We start from the raw sequence: 26,018 nt of genomic DNA, 5'->3' as shown, positions 1-26,018 counted from the left end.
CGGATGGCGATGCCTCGTACGAGGGGAGATAGCTTTAAATTGAGGTAGACATTAATATTATTATTAAATAATAGATATGGGACAGATGCCAGTGGTACTCAGAATAGTCACGGAATGGAATGCATTGCCTGCAACAGTAGTAGACTCGCCAACTTTAAGGGCATTTAAACGGTTGTTGGATAGGCATGTGGTTGAGAATGGATTAGGGAAGGTTAGATGGACTTCAGATTGGTTCCACAGGTTGGCGCAACATTGAGGGCCGAAGGGCCTGTACCACGTTGCCATGTTCTATGTTCTGTGTCCTAGAGGGCATAAGTATGAGATGGGAGAGAAAAAACTTAAAAGGGTTTGGAGGAGAAAATTTTCCAAACAGAGGATGGTGCAGGTATAGAATGAGCTTCCAGGGAACGTTGTAGAGAAAAGTACAATACGAACTTGGGAAAGACATTTAGGCAGGTACACGGAGAGGAGAAGGTTTTCAAGGGATATGGATCAAATGCAGGGAAATGTGACTCGTTCAGGGACTCTTGACAGCGTGGACTAGTTGGACCAAAGAACCGTTTCTGTGCAGCATGGCTCTACCTCCAGTTATTGGAGGAGGAGACTACCGAGATAAGGCATTTTGTAGACACTGAAGAAAGTTACAGATATAGAGATTTTAGTCTGGAATGCAGTACGTTTCAAATATGTGGAGGGACGATTGGGAAAGGAGGAGGTTACAGGGACAGGAAATGTTATTGGAGTTAAAAATTATTGAAGACGCTGGTCCGCAAGACTTGCCACAGATAGAGTGTTGTGGAGTAATGAGTCTCAGAACAGTAGAACTGACAGTAGGGGCAGTGACTGAGCCTGGGGTGTGTCTGTACTATATTCCCCCTCCAGCACTGTATCTATGTCATCATTTGTTAGCCGATGTCATCTTTTGGAGCTCTCTCATTCCTCTCTTCTCTGTTCACTGTGAGTGATCTTACCTCACTGCAGGATTTATTGAAGACTCCAGGTCTCCCAGACCTTTGCCTCTCTGGCAGACCAACCATCTTCAATGTGGTGATGGACGAGGCACCCAGTAGTTGGGAAGTCTACTAAGTTAGGAAATTCCTGAGTACCGACAGGTGGCAGAGAAATAGACAGAATGGGAAATTAGACTGATGCAGTGAGGGTTACACAGGGAGAATGGCACCAAGTCCCAGAGAGATCTGGAAAATCCCAGTCTCCATCCCTGGACTGTGCTGATGCGTCTCTCTGGAGTGGAGGATTATGTTAGCTCAGGATCTGGAGTAGCTGCAAAAGTGAGAGACACTGACAGAGGCAGCAATTAGACCCTCACAGTGAGGGATACCACATGGAGAGAGACTGAGTGATATCAGCAGAGTGCAGGAAGATTTCATAATGAAACAATTATGTCGGAAGAACAGGTTTAGATTCCTGATGCACTTGTATCAGTGTTCTGCAATGAGGAACCTTTGAGCAGGTGAAGTAATAGCCAAGTGGTATTATTGCGAGAGCATGTATCCAAAACATCAACCAATGTTCACTGGAGACAGGTTTGAATCCCAACATCAGAAGTGGTGGAATTTGCAGTCAATACTTTTTTTAAAATTGCAATTAACAATACATTAATAAGTTCGAAACTATTGCTGACGTCCAAAATAACTTTTGTTCATCAAAAACACACTTGGGGACATCTGCCATCCTCACGTGGTCTGCACAACATACCCACAGCAACGTGATTGCCTTTCAATTACCCTCTGAAATGGCCGAGCAAGTTACTCGGCTCAAGGGCAGCTAGGGCTGGGCAAGAAAGACTGGTCAGCCAGAGAAACCCACACCCCATACCTGATTTAAAATATTATCCATTAGGTTGGTCCCACTGGAACCCTACTGGGACCTGTGTCCTGGCCAATCATGTTAGTAGCTGATTGACAGGGCTTTAAACTGACAGAGCAGATGCAGGGACAGGGTTCAGGTGAAAGCAGCTTTCCAAATCCAAATAGAAAAGATGAAGCATTGGAACAACATGGGGATGTGGCTGAAGACAAACAGAAAGGAACAGGAAGGGACAGATTTTAACTAAAACTGTACATCAGGGAATCGGTTTGTGACTGGAAATTGTAGGAAACGTATATTATGTTTTTGTTTGGAATGGACAAAGTCTCTGCAATAAGGTAGATGGATTTGTGACAGAGATAAAAGAGAGTTAGACACCAGGGTGACGTGGTTACAGGGTGGACAACAGGTCGGCATAAATATTCAATTATTTGCAACCTTGCGGAAATTCAGGCAAAAATGGACATCGCTATCAATAATGGATACCAAAGGCAATACAGAGAAAAATTTGGCCGCAGATCATGAAGTAGAGTCAGTCTGAATGTAAATTCTGGATACTACTTGCCAAGGCACAAGCAGCAGAACAGTTTTCGGCCACCAAACAGCATTTCATTGCTCATCGCTGCATTAAACAGGAACGGAGTGGAATTTTTAATAAAGGCATAATGACAATTCAGTGAAACTTCCAAATTCGTATAATCTGGGACAATCACACTGACAACAGTGATATTGGAAGGGGAGTTCGGACAATTGTTTTCAGTGTTTCTTTGAATAACACCTAGTTACAGCCCTAGCCATTTGCACAATGTCAGATCGACCGTTGTGTGATGAAACTTAGTAATTGAGTAATGTCACCTGGAGAGATCCTCCGGGAAATTGTGATAAAGTGCAGTTTAAAGCAATATAAAATGTTACAGTGAATCACAGAAAGGACAAGCTACAATTAAAAACAAAAATAGCTAATTACATTAGTTTAAGAGGAGAACTGACCAAAGTAAATAGGCTAAAAAGACTGAAACGTGTGTGTAAATGAACAGTGGAAATCATTTGACGGAACAATGTAAAACACTCAAGAAAAGGACGTTCCATTGAAAGAGACAAAACCTCAACGAGAAGCTCACACCTATCCCTCACTCAGGACAAAATAGAGTATGAGGTTGAGAAGATCACCAAAAAGTATTTAAAATCCTGAAGTGAGAGAGGGTTTTAGGAATAAGAGTTAAAGGGATTGCAAAGGGTTTCTAGCAGGAGGGGGTGCAGTGGGAAGGGGAATCATTGTCAGGGTTTAATGACACGGCAGGAACAGGGAAGGGGAAGGTGCTGGAGGTGGTGAGAGTGTTGCAGAGTGTGGTCAGAGCCTGAACGATGTTACAAAGCCAGCATGGATTGCTGCAGCTGGAGGGGTTTGCAGTGGTAGGGAGGGACATATGTATTTTTATTTATTCATTCATGAGATGTGGCTGTCACTGCTTGGAATAACATTCTTTGACCCCACTGCTAATTACCCGGAGGGCTCCTCAGAGTCAGCCATATTGCTGTGGGTCTGGAGTCAAATGTTGGCCAGACCAGTTTAGAATATTTGATGTCCTTGCATAAAGCAGGTAAGTTAAACATATGAGTTCTTCCTAATGATCAGCAATATGGTGGCCTCACCGATGTCTTGTAGAGATACAACATGACATCCCAACTCTTACTGTCAATGCTTTGCCAATGAAGGTAAGTATCCAAAGCGCCAGCCTGTTTGCTTGTGACGCAACTTTCAAAGGACTGTGTACCTGCGTCCTTATGTCGCTGATTGACAACACTACCCAGGGCCCGAACATTAACTGTACAAGTCCCACCCTGGTTTGTTTCACCAAAATGGAACACCTCACCTTTATCTAATTAAACATACCATTCTCTATCCTTTTATCCATCCTCCATTGACCTTAAAGTTATAGCCTCTTGAAAGAGCCATTTATGCCATAGGAGAAAAAGTCTCTCACTATTTACTCTCTCTGTGCCCCTCACCATCTTGTTCAGCACTACCAAGTCGTCCCGCCCCTTTCTTCATTCCAATGAGCAAAGCCTTAGCTCCCTCAACCTTTCTTAAGAAATGCCCTCCATTCCAGGCAGCATCCTGGTAAATCTCCTGTGTACGCTCTCGAAATCTTGCACATCCTTCATGTAAAGAGGGGACCAGAACTGAACACAATATTCCAAGTGTGGTCTCACCAGGCTGCTATAAAGATGCAGTAAAACCTCATAGCTCTTAAAATTAATCCACTTGCTCAGGAAAGCCAACATAACATATGCATTTTTAACAACTCTATCAATGTGCGTGGCAACTTTGGAGGATCTATGGACATGGACCCCATGATCTCTCTGTTCTTCCACACTACCAAGTATTCTGCCTTTCACCCTGTATTCTGCATTCAAATGCAACCTTCCAGAATGAATCACTTCACACTTTTCCAGATTGAACTCCATGTGCCACTTCCAGCCCAGCTCTGCGTCCTGTCTATATCCCATTGCAACCTACAACAGCCCTCCACATTACCCACCACTTCACTAACCTTCATTGACAAACTTACTAACCCACTCTCAAACATCCACATGCACGTCATTTATAAAAATCACAAAGAGCAGGGTCCCAGAGCCGATTGTTACAGAACACCACTGGTCACTGAGCTTCAGGCTCAATACTGTCCATCTGCTGCCATACTCTGTCTTCTCTGGGCCATCCAATCCTGTATCCAGACAGATAGATTTCCCTGTATCCCGTGCCTCCTCATTTTCTGAATGAGCCATCAACGTATTCTGTCAAATCCTCAAAGGATTCAATAAGGTTTGTGAGGCATGACCTGCCCCACACAAACCCATGCTGACTGTCTAAAATTTAACTATGGCTTTCCAAGTAGTCATATATCCTGTCGTTAGAGTCTTCTCCAATCATCTGCATTCCACAGACATTAGACCAAATCTATTATTCCCAGGATTCTACCTCCGTAACATGGCCCGGACTCCACAAATCTTCCCTCCTCTGCTATGTTCCCCAGATGTGCACTGGAGGGTGGCGGGGGTTACAGAGATAGGGACGAATATCAGGACAGGAGGATTTTGCAGATATTAGGAGGTTTGCAGTTTCAAAAGGAGGCTTCAGTAATTATGAGGTGATGAAGGCATTTGAGGAGGGAGGGAGGGAGGGAGGACTGTAGGGAATTAAGAGATTTCACAGTTTAGTTGTTTTGTTAGGACTGCAAGAGGTTATTGAGTTGGGGAGGGTGTAAGCACTGGTGGATATCACATAAACACGTGGTTTTGGTTGCAATGGCAGGAAGCGGATGCAGGAAGCTGGAGAGTATGGGGTCTGAAAGAGGTTACACAAATGTGAAGAGTTTTCAGCAGTGGAGGTGTTTACAGAGATATCAATGGTCTGATCTGGAGCAGAGGACCCAGACTGAGAGGGATTTGTGTTGGGGACGTGGTTTCACAGGCTGGGAGGACCTTTGAGCCACAGGAGGTTACAGAAATGTGGAGAGCTACAGGGATAACAGGGGTTCATGAAGTTTGGAAATTTGGGAGGGATGGAGACGTTTACAGATGTAAGGATGTTTGTAGGACAGGGCTGGATCACAGACAGGGAGTGTTTAAGGGAGCTGAGCAAATTACAGAGATAAAGATGTTTGTATCGACTTGACGAACATACAGAGATATACAGGGTAGTCATGACTGAAGATGGTTACAGATATAGGAAGGTTTAGGTTCTGCAGGTTGTATCGACATGGAGGCTGTGGAATCCTAAATATTTTTCAGAGATTGGTGCAGGAAGTTTGATTGGAGACAGTTTCACAGATAAGGGAGTACAGCACTAACAGGAGGAGGTTGTAGAGGAGGGTGATGTTTACGCAGATGGGGGTATAAGAGATGGACAAGGTTATGGAGATGGGTAGATGGTGGAGACAGTGGAGGAGCTTACCTTGACGGGGGGGTGGTGATAGTGACGGGAAGGTGTTAAATAGATAGTGGGTTTTGTAGAAACTTGATTGGGAGAGTCACAGGCATTGAAGTGAGTTCTACAGATCAGTGGTCCTGCAGAGACCTGAGAGGATTACACAGATAGGGATAGTAGTCGGGTATCCACAGACTGTTGGTGTTTAAGGGACTGGAAGAGGTTTTGTAGATACAGAGGGCTGTAAGAGCTGCAGGAGCTTTTCGAGAGTTGAAGAGTTGGAGCAGTTTACAGAGGGAGGGTTCTCCGACGGAGTAGGTCACAGATAGTGAGGGTTGTGTGGCCTGAGAAAGTAAAAGAGAGGGAGAGTTTTCAGATCTGGAAGGGATTACACTGACAGGGACCGTTGAAGAGAGTGAAGCAAAAATGCATGGAGAAGGTTACACAGATAGGGAGGGATGTCGGGACTGAAGGTAAATACACAGACATGGAGGGTTATATTGTTAGACGGACCTTAGAGGAATAGGGACAGGTGTAGGGATTTACACAGATAGAGAAGGTTGTGTTTTTGGAGAAGGTTACACTGATACAGACAGTGTTAAGGAGTGTTTAATGGACGACAGAGGAGCTCAGAAAGAATGTATTATGGGGAGTGGAGGAGATTGCAGACACAGAGATGACTGTCCGGTTGAAAAGAGCTTCTACAGACCCTCAGTGCTGTAAGGCTGGAGGGAGGTTACAATAATGAGGGATACCAAGACTTAATTACTTCACTGATATAGAGCAAGTCTCAGCACATAACTGTCATAGGGAAGTTGAGGCAGTCCAAATGAGTTTCAGAGATATGAATGTTCATGGGAGTTTCAGGAGGGAACAGTGATTGGGAGTGCTGTAACAAATGGCAATAGTTATAGGGAGGGTTCTAAAATCAGGAAGAGGTGACAGTCATATCGATCTTTGTAAGGACTGGAGAAGTTTACATCGGAAAGGAGTGTCTTAGAGACAGGAGGAGATTACAGTGTTAAGGAGAATACTGGGGATGAGGCAAGCTTCAAGGGACAGGGATGGTTGGCAGGACTGGACAAAAATCTGAATAGAGTCTCCACAGCCTGGAAGCAGGCCATTCGGCCCAACCAGTCCATTCCAAACCTCTGAAGAGCATCTGACCCAGACCCACCCCTACCTATCCATTAAACCCTGAATTTCTCATTGTTAACTCACCGAAACCACACTTTATGATCGTCAATCCACTGATCGTGCAACGTTTGGACTGTGGGATGAAACCAGAGCGCTAGGGAAATCCCACACAGTCGGAGGGAGACCATACAAAGTCCACACAGATAGTCGCCCAAGGCTGGATTCGAAGCCAGGTCCCAGGCGCAGTGAGGCTGCAGTGTTAACCACTGAGCCATCCCTGTGTCTGATTATACAGAGCACTGCAGACATTAGACCAGGTGCCAAAGTTCACAAGGGTTTATTGGAAAATGAGGAATATATAGTCAGGAATAGGACAAGGTTACATAGATGGTGTCCATGAGAGGGACTGGAGGAGGTTAACGCAACAGGGAGGGGTGTGGAATCGCCAGGCAATAAGAGGTAGGGACGGTTGGGGAGACTGAATGAAGTTAATACTACTCAGACTTGTACACACTGGGTGAGGTTCCAGAGTTAGCAAGGATTCCATGGACTGGCTGAGGTTATAGACAGAGGCAGTTGTGTGAATGAAAGTTGTTATAACAATTGAGAGGAGGTTTCAGACACATGAATGGTTTTAGTGGCTGCAGGATGTTCGAGAGCTAGAAAGGCTAGTACTGACTGGAGGTGGTCAGAGGTAAGGAACATTGTAGAGAAGGGCGTTTGTTACAGAGACAGAGAGGTATGGAAAGAGAGGGAAAAGTTACAGATATTGGGACGGTTCAAGTGGATTCAGAACGTTACACAAAAGGAGGGTTGTCAGGAACCGCTACAGAACTGAAGAACTGTACAGACAGGGAGGTGAAATGGATGGTGGAAGGTTAGAGGTAATGGGGTGCTGTAGGACAGGATGGAGGAGTGCTGTGGGGACTGGAGAAGGTTACAGTGACATCATGTGCTGGAGAGGCTGGAGGAAGGTACACAGATGGGGAGGTCAGTAAGGGCTGGATGTTACAGTCAGAGTGGGCTGTAGGTGCTGGACAAGATGGCAAACATAAGGTTTTTTGTAATGTTTTGGCGATGGTGGACATAACACTAGGTTTCAAAGTCATTTTGGAAAAAGAGTAGTGCAGAAGTGAAGAGGCCAAATTTGGGGAAGCCCCCTAATCGTTATAATATCACAGTCACTGGGCATTCTCACTATCAGGAGACAGGGTCTGGCAAACACAGACTGGGAGGAACTATTTGCAGTTACGGTCACATTCGGAAAAAGGAAAAATATTAAAGTGATACAGTGAGAATTCAGGGTAGGTGTGGTCCCTGAAGAGCGAATACTGGTCAAGCGATACTGTGAGCTGGATAAAGGAGGTACAGAACGATGGAAACAGGCGAAGCTCTTCAGAAGCATCAAGAGTGCAAGGGGGTCCTTAAAATGAGTAGCAAAGAATGGCCATGAAATTTCCTCATTAAAATACTGTTATGGAAAGGTGACAAGGTATTTTATGAGTATAGTTACAGGAAGAGGATTCCCAGCTAAAGAGTGGGGCCTGTTAGAAACTAAAGGGACAATCTGTGCATGGAGCCAGACGAAGTAGGTGAGGTCTTCAATGAATACTTCCCATCTGTGTTCACACAGGAGAAACACATTGTAGCCGCGGACTTCATTTTGGATGGTGAGGTTCTATAACATGGTACGATCAATAACGAGGAGATATTAAATGTTTTCTTTGGCGTAAAGTTGGAGACAATCCCCAGTGCCCAATGAAATGTATCCGAGGCTGCTATGGGAGGTAAGGGAGGAGATTGCTGGGGCCCCAGTGGATATATTTAATACTTTGCTGGCCAAAGGTGAAGTGCCGAATGATTGGCGGATCGCTAATGTGATTCCTTTATTCAGGAAGGGCAGCAGGGATAGGCCAGGTAATTACAGAACAGGGAGACTGACAGCAGGGGGAGGGACATTATTGGAAACAATTCTGAGGATGAATCAACACTTGAATAGGCAGTGATCAACTCAGCTTAGTCATCACGGATTGAGTAGAGGAAGATACTGTCTGAGGAATTCAGTTTTTGAAGTGGTGTCTAAGAATATTGATGAGGGTAGTGCAGCAATGCAGATGATGTGGGTTACATGGAGTTGAATAAGGCCTTTGACAAGGTCCGTCATGGGAGGCTGATCCAAAGGTAAAGAGCCATTGGGATCCAAGGCAGGTTGGCAAATTGGATATAAAATTAGCGGATTGACGTCTTTGTGTTTGAAATTCTTTCACGAGCGGGTGAACCACAGGGATCTGTGCAGGAAACATTGTTGTTTATGGTGGACATTCATGACTTGGATGTGAAAGCGGACGGTGTCATTGGTCGATTTGCAGATGCCATGAAAGGTGTGGGTGTTGTTCACAGTGAGGGGGATGGTCTCAGGCTACAGTCCGATGTCAATCAGATATAATCTGAGCAGAGCTTATTTCTGATCAATGTGAGGTAATAACTTGTGGGAGGTATGATAAGCAACGGACAGACATAATGAATGGTCAGTCCTTGCGGCGTACTGAGGAACGCAGGGACCTTGGTGGATAAGTCCATTGATCCCTGAAGGGGTTAGCACAGGTAGACAGGGTGGGGAAGACACCTGAACTGGGAGAGGGAGGGAGACCCATATCCTGATGGGGTAAATTACTAGAGCTGCTTGAGAGGATATAAACTCGTCCGGCAGGGTATTGGACCTTAAACAGTTGTAAGGTCAGAACGAAGATTGAGGCTGGTACACAAGTTAAAGAGAGCGATTTCAAAAGACAAGGCAGGCAAGAATATAACAGGAAACGGGGGGGGGGGGCGGGAACTGATGATTAAACTGCATTTATTTCATTGCAAGGGACCTGACAGCTAAGGAAGATGAAGTCAGGACATGGATTGGAACATGGGACTGGGATATTATAGTTATTACACAAACACTGCTGAGGGAGGGGCAGGGCTGGCGGCTTATTGTTTCAAGGTAGAGATGCAAAAGGAAGCATCGAAGGGGAGGCAAGAGAGGACGCGTGGTGGTGGTGTGTTTTGATTGCATGAATCATCACAGCAGTACTTAGAGAGGATATTCCAGTGGGATCGCCCAATGAAGCTATGTGGAACTCAGACATAAGAACGTGTTATCACTTTGATACGATTGTCCCACTAACCCGAATAACCAGTGGAAGATTGAGGAACAAATATGTCGGGAGATCTCAAATCTCAATCATAAAAATAGGGCTGTACTTTTAGGGATTTTTTCAACTTTCCAAACTTAGACTGGGACTGCCAGTGTTCAGCGTTTGCAAGGGAGTAATTTGGTAATTGCGTTCCAGAAAACTCCCAGTCAATATGTAAACGGTCTGAAAAGAGAAAGGGACAAAACCTGACCACTCCTTGGGAAACAAGATCGGGAAAGGGACTGAGGTGTTAGTAGGAACGCATTTTGCTGAAGCGACCACAGTTCTACTAGTTTACAAATAGCTCTGGAAAAGGACAGACCTGATCCACAAGTTCAGTTTATAAAACGGGGCCAGCCCAATCTTGATAGTATTAGCCAGGAACTTTCAAAAGGTGACTGGGGAGTGTATTTGCAGGAAAAGGGAAGTCTGCCAAGTGAGAATATTTTAAAAGTGAGATAATTTGAGCCAATATGTTCCTGTTTGTGTGTAGGTCAATGCTGACCGCATTCGGAAACACTTTCTGTCTATTAAAGGTCTGGTCATGGAAAAGGGGGCAAATGTCAGGTACAGCCAGCTGGATCAATGGAATCCTTGTGGATCATAGGGACTGTAGGAATACACTTTGGGTAGAAATCAGTAATGCAGAAAAGATACATGAAAAAGCCTCGGCAGAGAAGGATAAGGAAAATCCAAAAGTGATTGTATAAAATATTAAAAGTAAACGAGTACCTTCAGCCAAAATAGGGGCCCTTAATCATCAATGAGGCAATTCATGTGTGGAACTGCAGGATATTTACTAAGACCCTAAACAAATTTTTCAATCCAGAAGTTACTGTGGACAAAGACTGGGGAACTCAGGGAACAAGAGTAATATGTTATACACAATTGGAGTTCTCTGCACTTCCAGTATCCCCGCTATAGTAAGGATGTTGTGAAACTTGAAAGTGCTTATAACAGATTTACAAGATGTTGCCAGGTGTTCAAAGTTTGTGAGAAGATTTGTAGCTCGGGTGCTCGTTGCTGTGGTTCTGTTCGCCGAGCTGGAAGTTTTTGTTGCAAACGTTTCGTCCCCTGTCTAGGTGACATCCTCAGTGATTGGGAGTCTCCTGTGAAGCGCTTCTGTGGTGTTTCCTCCGGCATTTATAGTGGCCTGTCCCTGCCGCTTCCGGTTGTCAGTTTCAGCTGTCCGCTGTAGTGGCCGGTATATTGGGTCCAGGTGTATGTGTTTGTTCATGGAGTTTGTGGATGAGTGCCATGCTTCTAGGAATTCCTAGAAGCATGGCACTCATCCACAAATTCCATCAACAAAGACATCGACCTGGACCCAATATACCAGCCACTACAGCGGACAGCTGAAACTGACAACCGGAAGCGGCAGGGACAGGCCACTATAAATGCCGGAGGAAACACCACAGAAGCGCTTCACAGGAGACTCCCAATCACTGAGGATGTCACCTAGACAGGGACGAAACGTTTGCAACAAAAACTTCCAGCTCGGCGAACAGAACCACAGCAATGTTGCCAGGATTGTTGCGGAATAAGCTGGGGTTATTTTCTGTGGAGCATCGGAGACTGAGGGGTGACCTGACAGAGATTTATATAAACATGACGGATATGGATTGGGTAAACATTCAAGGTCTTTTCCCAGTGGTTTGGGAGTCCAAAACTAGAGGGCATAAGTTTAAGGTGAGAGGGGAAAGGTTTAAAAGTGACTGAAGGGACAGCATTTTCATGCACATGGTGATGCGTGTATGGAATGAGCTGAGAGATAAAGTAACAGAGACTGATATTATGACAACATTTATAAGGTATCTGGATGGGAATATGAATAACAAGGGTTTTGAGGTACATGGGCCAAATGCTGATAAATAGGATGCATATGTTAGATCTCCTGGTCAGCATGGATGAGTTGGACCGAAGGCTCTGTTTCCATGCTGTCCATCTCTATGACTTGAAAAGAGTGTATGTTTTAGAAGAGGTGGTTCTAGAGGTTTTAAAACACAAAGGTATGGAAAGCCCTCGTACCTCATTAAGTGTATCACAGGACATTGTGGGATGCTAGGCAAGAAATAGTGGAGCCTCTAGCAAAGGTATTTGTACCATTAACAGCCAAGTGTGAGGTGCTGGAAGGGTGGTGGGTGGCATAGTGGACAGTGAAGGAGGTTTACTAAGATTACAAAGGGACCTTGATAATATGGGTGAATGGGCTGAAAAACCGTAGATGATATTCAATCTGAATAAATGCAACAAATACATTTAGTACAACAAACAAGGGTAGAACCTATACAATTAATGTTCGGGCCTCAGTTCGTGTTTTAGTTCAGAGACATCCCCAGGTTCAGTTACATATTTCTTGAAGTTTGCATCACAGGATGGATAAGACAGTGCTTGGCATGTTTGACTATTGCTTAGTCCATTGAGTGTAGGATTTGGGACGTCATGTTGAGATTGTATGGACATTGTTGAGGCCTTTTCTGCAATGCTCCATCCAGTGGCCGCCCAGTTAAAGGGAGGATATTATTAAGCTACAGGGGTTCAGACAAGATTAACCAGGATGTTGCTGGGTATGGAAGGCTTGAGATTGAATAATGGCTGGATAGGCTGAGTCCTTTTTATGAAGGAAATTAGATATATAGGTAAATTTAATGGTAAGTGCCTTTTCCTCAAGGTGGGGGATTCTCAAGAGGAGAGACCATATTTTTAACGTTAGAAGGGAGAGATTTTTAAAAAAAAAGACAAGGGGGCAAATTGTTACACAGAGGGAGTTTTGAGTGTGGAATGAACTTCCTGAGGAAGGGGTGCATGTGGGTACAATTACAACGTTTAAAAGACATTTGCATGAGTATGTGAACAGGAATGGTTTGGAGGGATTTGGGCCAGCAACAGGCAGCTGGGATGAGTTTCATTTGAGATTATGGTGGGTATCAAGTGAAGGGTCAGTTTCCATGCTTTATGGCTCTATGACAGGAATATGGTTTCATTCCATTATTTAAGAAAGGCTGCAATAGAAAACCAGGGAACTAAAGACCAATTAGCCTAATGATGGGTAAGTTGTAGAAGTGATTCTGCCAGACAGGAGTCACATTCATTTGGAAGAGGCAAGGATTGACGAAAGATCGTCAGCACGGCTTTGTGCATTCAAAGTCAGGTCTCATTCACTTGATACTTTTGTTGAAGTGGTGACCATACATTGTCTACACTATAGTCAGCAGGGTCTTTGACAGGATTTAGCAAGATATACTGGTTCGTAAGATTAGTTCACATGGGATCAGGGGGAACTAGCCAACTGGATACAAAATTGGCTTGACAATAGGAGACAGAGGGCGGCGGGAAAGGGTTGTTGTTCAGACTGGAAGCCTGTGACCAGTGGTCTGTCAAAAGGTTCAGGGCTGGGTCCACTGATATGCATCACCTACACAAACGATTTTGTTGAGAATATAGGATTCATTGTTAGTAAGTTTGTAGTTGATCAAATTAATGGTGTTGTGGGCAGTGAATACAGTTATCGAATACAGTGAATACTCTGACCAACTAGGCCAGTGGTCCAGGGAATGAAAGATGGAGTTTAATGCAGGTTTTGGATTTTGTGAAGACAAACCAGGGATGAATAACACAGTTAATGGGAGGGCCCTGGCCAGTGTTGTCGAACAGTGAGTGACCAAGGGGTACAGTTACAGGTGGACAGGGTGGCGAAAGTGGCATTTAGGACACTTGCTGTCATTGTCCAGCGCTTTGTTATATACGTTGGAGATATTTGTAACATTGTCCTAAAGAGTTCTCTTGGGCAGAGGAGGCTACGGAGTGACGTTATAAAGTTTTACAAAACCATACGGTTCCTAAGAATGGTGAATAGCCAAGGGGAAGTGAGTCCAAAACTAGAGGCTATAAACGGGAGGTGAGAGAGCAAAGATTTAAAGAGGGAGCTGAGGGGCAACATTATCTACGGAGGATGGTGCATAGTCGGAATGGACTGCCAGAGGCACATGGGAGAAACAAGAATAATTACAACATGGAAAAGACATTTGGGCAGGAACATGGAGAGGCACATGGAGAGGACAAGGTTTGAAGAGAAAAGGGCCAAACGCAGGCAAACGAGACTCGTTCGGGAAAGGAAATCTGAGCAGCATTGATGAGTTGGACCACAGGTTCTGTTTCCGTGCTATATGACTCTGTATCCAGTTAAAGAAGATTAGAGTACCGAAATAAAGCATGTTGTAGACACTGAAGCAAGTTACAGCAATAGGGATGGTAATCTAGAATGCAGTACCTTTCAAGTATGTGGAGGGAGTACAGAGAAGGGAGGAGGTTACAGGGACAGGAACTGTTATAGGAGTTACAAATTATTGAGGACACTGGTGCACAGGCCATGCCATAGACACAGAGTTACAGGGTACTGAGTTTTAGTGCAGTGTTGGAGGGAGAACACAGAAGAGAAAGATCCCAGCAGCATTCCCAACGTCTTGTGGGAGGCCTGCTTTAACCTCTGTTGTACTGATGCTCACTAAGACAGCAGAGGCCTGGATTGATAGCTCTGAATGCCCGATGCTGTCTCACAACGTAAGTTAAAGTAGACGTGGTGATTGAGCCTGGGGTGTGTCTGTACAATGCTCCCCCTCCAGCACTGCATCTGTGTCATGTCTTGTTTGCCGATGTTTGGAGCCCTCTCATTGCTCCCTGCTCTGTGCACTGTGAGTGATCTTACCTCACTGCAGGATTTATTGAAGGCTCCAGATCTCCCTGCCCTTTGTCTCTTTGGCTGACCAAATATCTTCAACGTGGTGACAGACGAGACACCAAGCAGTTGGGAAGTCTATTGACCCAGGAACTTCCTGAGTACCTACAGGACATAGAGGAATAGACAGGATGGGACATTAGACTGATGCAGTGAGGGCTACACAAGGAGAATGGCACTGAGTCCTACAGAGATCTGGAAAATCCCACATTCCATCCCTGCTCTGTGTTGCTGTGTCTTTCTGGAGTGGAGACTTCTGTTGACCCAGAATCTAGAGTAACTGCAAGAGCGGGAGGCACTGACAGAGGCAGCAATTAGACCCACACAGTGAGGGATATCACATGGAGAGATACTGAGTGATATCACCAGAGTGCTGGTAGGTGTCAGGATCACAGAATCATGGGTTTAGCTGCATGATGCACTGGTTTCACGGATGAGCAACCAGTGAGCAGGTGAAGTGATGCCCTAGTGGTATTATTGCTAGAGCATGTATCCCAAACCACAGCTAATTTTCAGGGGAGACAGATTTGAATCCCACCATCAGAAATAGTGGAATTTCAAATCAATAATTAAAAAAAATAGTAAGTAACAATCCATAAATAAGTATGAAACCATTGCTGATATACAAAAAACCCAAACATTGTCCTTTCGACAAGGACATCTGCCCATCCTGACATGGTCCGCACGACATATCCACGGCAAAGTGTTTGCTTCTCAGCTCAAGGGCAGCTAGGGCTGAGCAAGAAAGGCTGGTCAGCCAGAGAAATCCACAGCCCATACCTGGCTTAAAAAATAATCCATTGGGATGGTCCCACTGGAACTGTGCTGGGAGCAATTTCCTGGCCAATCATGTCGGTAGGTTCACAGACAGGGCTTTAAACTGACAGAGAGGATGCAGGGACAGGGTTCTGGTGAAAGGAGCTTTCCAAATCCAAATAGAAAAGGTGAAGCATCGGAACAGCAGGGGGATGTGACTGAAGGCAATCAGAAAGGAACAGGAAGGGACAGAGTTTAACTAAAACTGTACATCAGTGAATCTGTTTGTGACAGGAAATTGTGGGAAAGAGTAAATTATGACTTTTTTTGGAATGGACGAAGTCTCATCAATAAGGTAGATAGATTTGTGATGCAGTGATAAGAAGAGATTTAGACACCAGGGTGACGTGGTTACAGGGCGAACAAAAGGTGGAACATAAATATTCAATGGTTCCCAACCTTGTGGAAACTCATGCAAAATGGGTAACGCCAACAATAATGGGTAACAAAGGCATTACAGAGAAAGCATTTGGCCGCAGATCATGAAGTAGAGCATGTCTGAATGTAAATACTGGCTACCTCTTGCCAAGGACACAAGCAGCAGAACAGTTTTTTGCCACCGAACAGTATTTCATTGCTCATCACTACATTGAACAGGAACTCATTGTAATTTTTAACTAAGACATTATGATAATTTTGGTAAACTTCAATTTTCGCATAATGTGGGACAGTCAGACGGACAACTGTGATATTGGAAGAGGAGTTCCAAGAATTTTTTTTTCAGTGTTTCTTTGATTAACACATTGGGCAACTGGCTAGGAACATAACTATCTCAGATCGACCGTTGTGTGATGAAACTTAGTGAATGAGTCATATCACCTTAAGAGATCCTCTAGGAAATTGTGATAAGTGCAGTTTTAAGAAATATAATGTTGTAAAGAGACTCACAGAAAGGACAAGTTACAACTAGAAATGAAAATAGACAATTACTTGAGTTTGAGCGGCTAAGTGACCAAGGTAAACAGGCTAAACAGACTGAAACATGTGTCTGTAAATGAACAGCGGAAAACATTTGAAGGAACAGTGTAAAACACTCAACAAAAGGACATTCCATTGAAACAGACAAAACCTCAAAAAGAAATTCCCACTGGTCCCTCACTCAGGACAGAATGGATCATATTAGATTATCAGACTGAGAACATCAGCAAATATTACTTAAAATTCTGCAGTAAGGGAGTGTTTAGGAGTAAGTTTTAAAGGAATTACAAAGGGTCGTCCAGCAGGAGGAGGTCAGATGGAACGGGTACCATTGTCAGGGTTTATTGTCACAAAAGGAACAGGGATGGAGGTGGTGAGAGTGTTACAGAGAGTGGTCAGGGTCTGAACGTTGTTACAAAGTCAGTACGGATTGCTGCAGCTGGAGGGGTTTGCAGAGGTAGGGAGCACCATGTGTATTTTTATTTATTTATTCATGGGATGTGGGTGTCACTGCCTGGACTAGCATTCTTTGTTCCCACTGTTAATTACCCAGAGGGCAGCTCAGAGTCAGACATATTGCTGTGGGTCTGGAGTCACATGTAGGCCAGACCAGGTTAGAATGTCAGGTGTCCTTCCCTAAAGCAGGTAAGTGAGCCAGATGAGTTCTTCCTACTGATCAACAATGTTTTTATGGTGGCCTCACCGATGTTTTGTATAGATTCAACATGACATCCCAACTCCTACTCTCAATGCTCTGCCCAATGAGGGTAACCATCACAAACGCCTGCTTCATCAGGCTGTCTACCTGTGACACTACTTTCAAAGAACTGTGTTCCTACATCCTTGGGTGTCTGATTGACCACACCACACAGGGTCCGAGCATTAACTGTACAAGTTCCACCCTGGTTTGTTTCACCAAAATGGAACACTTCACATTTATTTAATTAAACTCCATCTGCTATTCTTCAGCCCACTATCCCAGCGGTACTGTCCATCCTGTTGTATCATAGATAACTTTCTTCACTATCCACTTTACCACCAATGTCAGTATTGGACCCCACTGGGGTCCAGCCAAGGCTCTATATCCACTACAGCATAATCTCGCGGCTTTAAACCTCGATCCCCCAACTAATAAAATCCAACACAATATATTCCTTCTTAACAAGCCTATCATCTTGGGTGGCAAACTTTGAGGGATCTCTGGACCTGTTACCCAAGATCCTTCTGTTCCTCCACAGCGCCAAAGATCCTGCCTTTAACATTGCATTCTGCATTCAAATTCAATCTTTCAAAATGAATGACATCACACTTTTCCAGATTGACTTCCATCTGCCACTTGTCAGCCCAGCTCTGCATCCTGTCATTGCCACATTGCAAACTACAACAGTCCTCCACACTATTCACCACTCCACCAACACTTGTGTCATTGGCAAACTTACTAACCCACTCTTCCACTCACACATCCAAGTCATTCATAAACTCACAAAGAGAAGGGGTCCTGGACCCTCTCCCTGCAGAAAAAAACTGGTCACTGAGCTCCAGGATGAATGCTTTTCATCTGTCATCACCCTCTGTCTTCTGGGGGCAATTAATTCCATATCCAGACAGGCAGGTTTCCCTGTACTTTCTGAATTGAGCCTAAAAGGTGTTTTGTCACATTCTCAAAAGATTCAATAAGATTTGCAAGGCATGACCTGCCCCTTACACAACCATGCTGCCTATCTGTAATCAAAATATGGTTTGCCCAGGAATCATAAATCCTGTCTCGGAGTCCTCTCCAATAATCTGCACACCACAGACATAAGACTGACATGTCTGTGATCCCTATTCCATTTCCTGAACATGGGAATAAAATTTGCAACTCTCCAATCATCTGGTCCAACTCCAGTGAACGGTGAGGGTGCAAAGGTCATCGCCAAAGTGCAACAATCTCTTCCCTCGCTTCATGCAGTAACTTTGTGCACATCCCATCTGTTCTGCGGACTTATCTGTCCTTGTCTTTTACAAAATTCTCAGCATATCCTCATTCTTAACATCAACCTGTTCACGTATATCAGCCTGTTTCAGGCTGTCCTCACAAATGTCCCTCTCAGCAGTGACAACTGAGGCACAGGATTCATTAAGGTCCTTCCCTACCTCCTCCGACTTCAGGCACTAGTTCCCTCCATTATCTCTGACAGGCCCTACTCTCACTCTGGCCATCCTCTTGTTCCTCTCTTAAGTGGAGACTGCCTTACGGTTTTCCTTAATCCTTCCCAACAATGATTTTTCATGTCCCCTTCGAGCTGTCCCAAGTCCACTCCGAAGTTCCTTCCTGGTACTTTCAGAGAATCCCTGCAGTGTGGAAACAAGCCATTTGGCCCAACACCTCCATATCAACCCTGCAGACAGTATCCCACCCATACACATTCCCCCACCTTATTACTCTCCAATTGCTCTGACTCATGCGTCACCTCTACATATCCGTGAACACTATGGGTAATTTATCTTGGCTGAGTCACCTGACATGCACATCCTTGGGATGTGGGGGGAAACCGGAGCGCCGGTAGGAAACCCACGCAGACATGTGGAAAATGTGCAAAGTCCACACAGACAGTCGCCTGACGCTGGAATCAAAATGGAGTCCATGGTGCTGTGAGGTAGCAGCACTAACCACTGAGCCATCGTGCTGCTCTATGTTACCCTCTTAAAAAGTTTTCTGACCCTTGCTTCCTCAACCTTACATAAGCTTCCTTCTTCCTCTTGACTAGATGTTCGAAATCCCTTCGAACCATGTTAAATGCTTCGCTGTTCATGTGGACAATGTTCACTGTTCTGCCTTCATCTATCTCTTGGCCACTTCCTCGAAGAGTCATTCCAGTTTGTGAAACACTGTTTTCCACTCACAAAGCCCTGCTAACCACCTCGACCACCTTGCCTTTGTTAATATATGTGGTACCTTTTTCTCATAATCTCCTCCAACAACTTTCCCACCACTGAGCTCACTGGGCTGTAATTTCCTGGCTGCTCCCTGCAGCCCTTAAGTTTTGGAACAGCATTATCCTCCCTCCAGTCTTCCGGCACCACACTGCATCTGTTGATAATATAAATATTTCTGTTAGGGGCAGTGCAATCTCTTCCCTGGATTTCCACAATATTCTAGGATACGCCTGATGAGCTACTGAGGAATGATCTAACTTTATTTGTTTTAAGATCCCAGCACTTTCTCTTCTCTGTTGAGGATTCTTTCTAAGGCATCATTATTTACTTCCCCATTTTCCCGAGTTGCCATGTCTTTCGCCACAGTAAATACTGACAACACTATTTTGTCTAATATCTCTCCCACCTCCTCTGGTTCCGCACATCGGCGAACGTATTCATATTTCAGAGACCTTATTCTCTACCAAGTTACTCATTAGCCCTTATTGAAATATGTGTAAAGGCTTCTGATAATTCAAAGACACCATATCCCCCGCACGACTACACCCCTTCTATACCCATTCAATTCAGCCATTTATATTCACACAAACAAATTAAATCCAACAGGCTCAAAAACAAATTCGCTTTTATAAAATATGTTTCTAAGTGGTCAGTTATTGTATTTTAAAATATCCTTTCTAACAATTTTAGTATGCTCCCGACTTAATGTCAGGCTAACACTATTTGGTTTCAGACTGGCAGGAGAAAGGGTTATGGGAGTTCTTGTTCATCAATCTAAAAAGCTTAACTTCCAAGGTCAGCAGGTAAGAGAGAAGTCAAATCAAATGCTGGCATTTATTACAAAGGGAATGGAGTCTAGAAATAGGCAGATCGAGCTAAAATTAGGCAAGGTTCAAGTCAGACCGCACCTCGAATATTATGAACAGTTTCAGTGCCCGAGGGAAAGATACTGTCGCATTGGAGGCAGGTCAGAGAAGGGTCACTCGGCTGATCCTGGGAATGGAGGGATTTTCTAGTGAGAAGAGGTGGAGTAGATTGAGGTTGAACCCATTGAAGTTTAGATAATGAGAGAGAAATGGAATGACCCATCCAAGATTCTGAGGGTCTCTGATCGGGCAGATGCTGTGAAGTTTGAAAATAGAACAGTACAGCACAGCAACAGGCCCTTCGGCCTACTATGGCTGTGCTGTGCAAGATGCAATTCTAAATCATCCCATCTGCCTGCACATGGTCCATATCCCATATCCTGTTCATGTTTCTGTCTAAATATCACTTTGAAACTTTATTCACATTCTGTTGCTACGACCTCCCTCGGTAACCTCCACTCTCTATATTAAAAAAGAATTGTCACACACATCTCGTTTAAACGTCCTCTTTCTCACCTTAAATCTATGCACTCTAGTATTTGAAACTTACACATTGGAAAAGAGATTCCGACTATCCACATTATCTATCCCTCTCCGTATGTTATATTCTTGTACCTGGTCTCCTGTCAGCCTCTGATACTCTCACAAAAAAATCCAACTTTGTTTAATTTCCTCTTACACCTAACACACCATGAAAAACCTAACACAGGCAACGTGCTGATAAACCCCTTTTGTACCCTCTCCAAAGCCTCGCCATCCTCCCTATTGTGTGGAGATGAGAACTGCACACAGTACTGCAAATGTGGCCAAACAGAAGTTTCATACAATTACAACATCAGATGCAAACCACTATACCCAACGTTGTGACCTATGAAGGCCAGTGTTCTATTGGTTTTCTTTCCCGTCTGAAACACTTCTGTTGCCATTTTCAGGGAATTAATGTCTTGCACCAAGATCTTTCTGTTTATCAACTTCCCTCAGTATCCTAAATTTCCGTTTGAATCTGACATCACCTCACACTTGTCCAGATTAAACTCAATTTGCCATTTCTCTGCACATCTTTCCAACTGATCTGTAAAGCTCTGCAACCTTGGACATTCTTGTTTGTTAACCCCATCTCCACCAATTTTCATTTTATCTCCAATAATTATCTTTGTCATTGCCCTTCGTTTCAGTTGTGAGATAATTTGTAACCAGAGGCCATAAAATCCGATCAAGGGCTCTCCCATTTAAGATGGAGATGAGGAGGAATGTCTACACTCAGAGGGTAGTGACTCTGTGGGAATTCCTGACTGGAGGGGGCTGTCGAGGCTGGGTCATTAAGAATATTTAGAGCAGAGATTGTCAGATATTAAAGAATCAGGGAAACGAGGGCTTTGTGGAAAAGGCAGGAAAGTAGACTTGGAGAGTATCGGGTCAGCCATGATTAGATTGAAGGACAGATCATCCTCAATGGGCCAAATGGTCTAATTTCACTCCTACTTCTCATGGTCTTACCTCAAACTGAGCATCTACATTATAACATTGTGGGTCTCTGCTCACAAAACTCCTTTAGATTAGGATTTTTAGATATTTATTATTACACAGCATTTGATCTACAATAGACAATTTTGTTGATGGCTCCTTGATATGATGTCATGGAAAACCATCTCGTATACAATCCAGGATTCCATCCATTATAGCCCTGATATTCATTAGTTATCCAGTCGGGATGGAGACCACCGTCACACACAGTAACTGTATTGCCCTTGCTTCAAGTATATTCAGTGTCCTGATCGTAACCATATTGACATTACCATCACTTTCTGGTGCCCATAAAATAATTCCTGCTAACGGTTGCTGCTGCTTTCTCCACCCAAATAGACTCCAACATTTGATCTTCAGATCCATATAACTGTCTCATTAATGCATTAACCTCAACCTTTCTTCACAACTTGTTGCCTTTTTGCATAGATCCCAATAACCCTTCAATATTCCCTTCCCTGTGATGGTCATTCTGCAGCTACATCTCCAGAATGACGGTTCCATCATATCACTTTACTCTCATTCCATCTGCCTTATGGCGAATATAGGGAGTCATTCCTCAGTAGTGGGGGTTTGAACAGATGGATAGAGTTTACAGAGACAGGGAGGCATACAGGGATACAAGGATGTTAGAGTTAAACAGAGTTACACCTGATCAAGAATGTCAGCGAGACAAAGGGGTTTGGGGATTGGAGGAATTTACAGAGATAGAGGGAGCTGGATGAAATTCTGGAGATAGGGATAGGGATGGGTGCAGGGTGAGGCAGGCAGTCTGAGAGGGACAGACAGGGGGTGTTTCCAAGAGAAGAGTCCTAAGAGAGATATGGAAGGTTGTAGTGACGGAAGACGTTTACAGATATTCGAAGACTTCTAGGTTCTGAAGGCTCATAGATAGGAAGGCAATGGAGAATGCCAGGTTACTGGGTTAGAGACAGTTACACAGATGGGAAGGGTTGCTCAAACTGAAAGAGGTTCCTGTGGTTGGGAGGGTTGGGGGAGAACCAGAGTGAAATTTAAATAGATTAATTTCTAGGAATTGGAGAAGAATAAGCAGATTATAGGTAGGTTTTGAGACGTGATAAGCTGGCATTGAAAGTGAGTCTCATCGGAATTGGAGAGTCATAAAGATTGGGGAAACTGCTAAAATTGGGAAATCGTCAGGAACTTCAAGAGATTACCCAACAAGGGAAGATTAAATGGGCTCCATAGATTGGGGGTTTTGACAGGACTAGAAGAGGTAATACAAATAGAGATGGATTTAGTGGTAGCAGGTGTTTATGGAGATAGTGAAGGGTTGGAGCAGTTTACATAGACATGCAAGTTTTTAGGCAGTACTAAGATACACAGGTTTTAGTTAATGCAAGAATGGGAAGCTTAATGGGACTGGAAGACCGAAGAAAGTTACGGACAGTAGTGGTGGCTGCAGATGTTAACAGATTACAGAGAGACTTGCAGATTAGAGAGAGGGTGGGCATCAGATTCTGACAGACATTGTCGGAACTGGAGAAGCATTGGAAAATGGGCAGTTTACAGTTATTGAAGGTGCTGAATGGACTGGAAGCAGGAAAAGGTTTGGGGAGGGTTGTGGAGGCAGCTTGTTTTTTGAGATGCAGATGGCTGCAGACACTGCAGGGGATCATACAGAGAGGGAGTGTTCTAAGAGCAGGAGAAAGCAGCAGAAATAGAGAAAGTGCGGAGCCTGAAGAAGGTTCAGCAATCAGGAGGTTTCAAGGTGCAGGATAATGTTACAAAAACAGGGGCAGTTGTAGGGATTGGAGGACCATACAAATATAGGGAGAGCTTTCGACACTGCAGGATATAGTACAGACATGGGGAGAGTTTCACAACTAAAGGGAATTAGAAAGACCAGGAGGCTTTGAGGTTATTGGAGCAGCTTTGACTGCTCCAGGGAGAGATGTGGAGGCTGGAACAGGAGACATAGGTGGGGAGGGTTTTAAGAATAAGGAGGACTTTTCAGAAAAACAGAGGGATGTACGGATGGGAAATGGTGAGGGTCACAGTGAGAATTATGGAAGCTCATGAAGGTAACGGAAATAAATAATGTAGTCACATGGGGAGGACGTTAAAGGTATAAAGATATGTAGTGACTGAATTTGATTACATGCACAGGGAGGGGAGTCGGGACCAGCAGAGTTTACAGAGATTGAGTGCGCTTTAGAGAGGAAGAGTTTATCATCATCATTAGGATTATAGAGACTAAGTTCTCTGATAGGGATGGTTGAACTGGAAGATTTCTACAGCCATGGAGGATGTTATCAGGTGGAGGGGGTTCCTAAAGTCAGGAGTTCCTTGGGAGATTACACTGATATTGAGATTCTCAGGTAGGAGCCTGACATAGTTACAAAGACAGGGAGGCATTTAGATCTGGAAGGGATTACACAGATCTGGACAGCTCAATGGAGTGAATATTTTTTCACAGACAAGGAAGGCTTGGAGGAGCTGGAGACGTTTACCCAGATAGGGAAGGATGGAGAGGTTAGAGGCAAATACATTGATATGGAGGGTGATATTGGTAGGAGGGGCTTACAGGGATAGACAGGACTGTCGGGGTTTACCAGGATGAAGAAATTTAGTATCTACTGGAGACGTTTAGGGATTAGGTTGTTAGGGATTGGAGAACCTGACAGAGACAGAGAGCATTGTGGGGACCAGAGGAGATTCCGAACAGAGGAAAGATGATCGGGAATGGAGGATATTACAGAGAGCACTAATACAGCATGGGCCAGGATTGATACCTGGGACCACCTGGGTTGTCTCATTGAGGACAATACATCAGAGGGGAATGAAATGCCCATACAAGATGGTGGGATTGAAGCCTCGAACGTAGCTGTTCCTTGCCCAGCAGTGTCCTATATCTCTCAGCCATATTTCTGCTATGGCTGGAATACCCCAGTATCCAGAGCCAATCCATGCTCTGAGCTCGTCTGCCTTCCCGGTAAGGCTTCGTGCGTTGCCAGTCAGCCCTCCTGCACCCCCACCCACCCACCAAGGGATACTGGTGCTCCTCTGCTTCAAGTCCAACTCGCTCCCCGCCCCCCCCCCCGCCCTCCGTATTGTACAGGTGACTTCTAAGCCAGAAGAGATCTCAATGCTCAAAGAACTGAATACCCTGTGCCCCCTACACCAGCTCCTCGACCACACATCCATCCGGAATATCTTTCTATGTCTATCCTCACTGGAACGTGGCACTGGGAGTAATCTGAAGCTCACTACCCTTGAGGTGCTGCTTTTTAACTTCTGACCTAATGCCCGATACACATTTCACAGGCCCCATCCCTTTGTCTACCTCTGTCATGTGCTCTGTTGTGCATAATAAACTCTGGCTGTTCACCCTCCACCTTCAGCATGTTCAGTAACAGCTCAGAGTCATCTTTGACCCTGGTACCCGGAAGGCAGCACCCTACCCTGGGGTCACTTCTGCAGCCACACAGTCTCCTGTCTGTCCACCTCACAACTGAGTCTCCTATAATGAGACAGAATGTGGCAAACAGAGACTGGCATGAACTACCTGCCAGTCAGGGCTATATTTGGAAAGTGGTGTATTTTAAAGTGATAACGTGAGGATCCATGGCCAGTGTGTTAATAAACTGGGAGTGAAAGGGAGAAAGTCCACTGAATACTGATCAAGTGATATCGTGAGTTTGATCGAGGAAATGCAGTTCAATAAACACAGGTGGAACTCTTCACAAGAACAGAGAGGGCAAGGGATCCTTAAAAACAAGGGGTAAGCAATGGCAATGAAATATCCTTGGCAGACACCATTAAGGAAAAGCTACAAGATATTTTGTGACGATAGTCAGAGTCAGAGGATTCCCAATAAAGACTGCAGCCTGTTGGAAACCAAGGGGACAATTTGTGTATGGAGCAGGAGGAAGTAGGTGAGGTCTTCAATGAATACTTCCCATCTGTAATCACACAGGAGAAAGTCATTGTATCCGGGAGTTTCCGTTGAGATGATGTGTTGGAGAATATGTTAAGATCAATATGGAGGAGGTATTAAATGTTTTCACAGGCGTAAAAGTGGAGAAATCCCCAGAGCCCAATGAAATGTATTCCAGGCTGTATTGGGAGGGAAGGAAAGATATTGCTGGGGCCCTGCTGGAAATATTTAATACTTTGCTAACCACAGGGTAAGTGCTGAA

The sequence above is a fragment of the Chiloscyllium plagiosum genome, unplaced genomic scaffold, assembly GCF_037043375.1.
Source record: "Chiloscyllium plagiosum isolate Xiang-an unplaced genomic scaffold, Cpla_swu_hap1 HiC_scaffold_46, whole genome shotgun sequence".
NCBI classification, from domain to species: Eukaryota; Metazoa; Chordata; class Chondrichthyes; order Orectolobiformes; family Hemiscylliidae; genus Chiloscyllium; species Chiloscyllium plagiosum.
The sequence above is the reverse complement of the archived record's forward strand: the minus strand, read 5'-3'. Positions refer to the sequence as shown.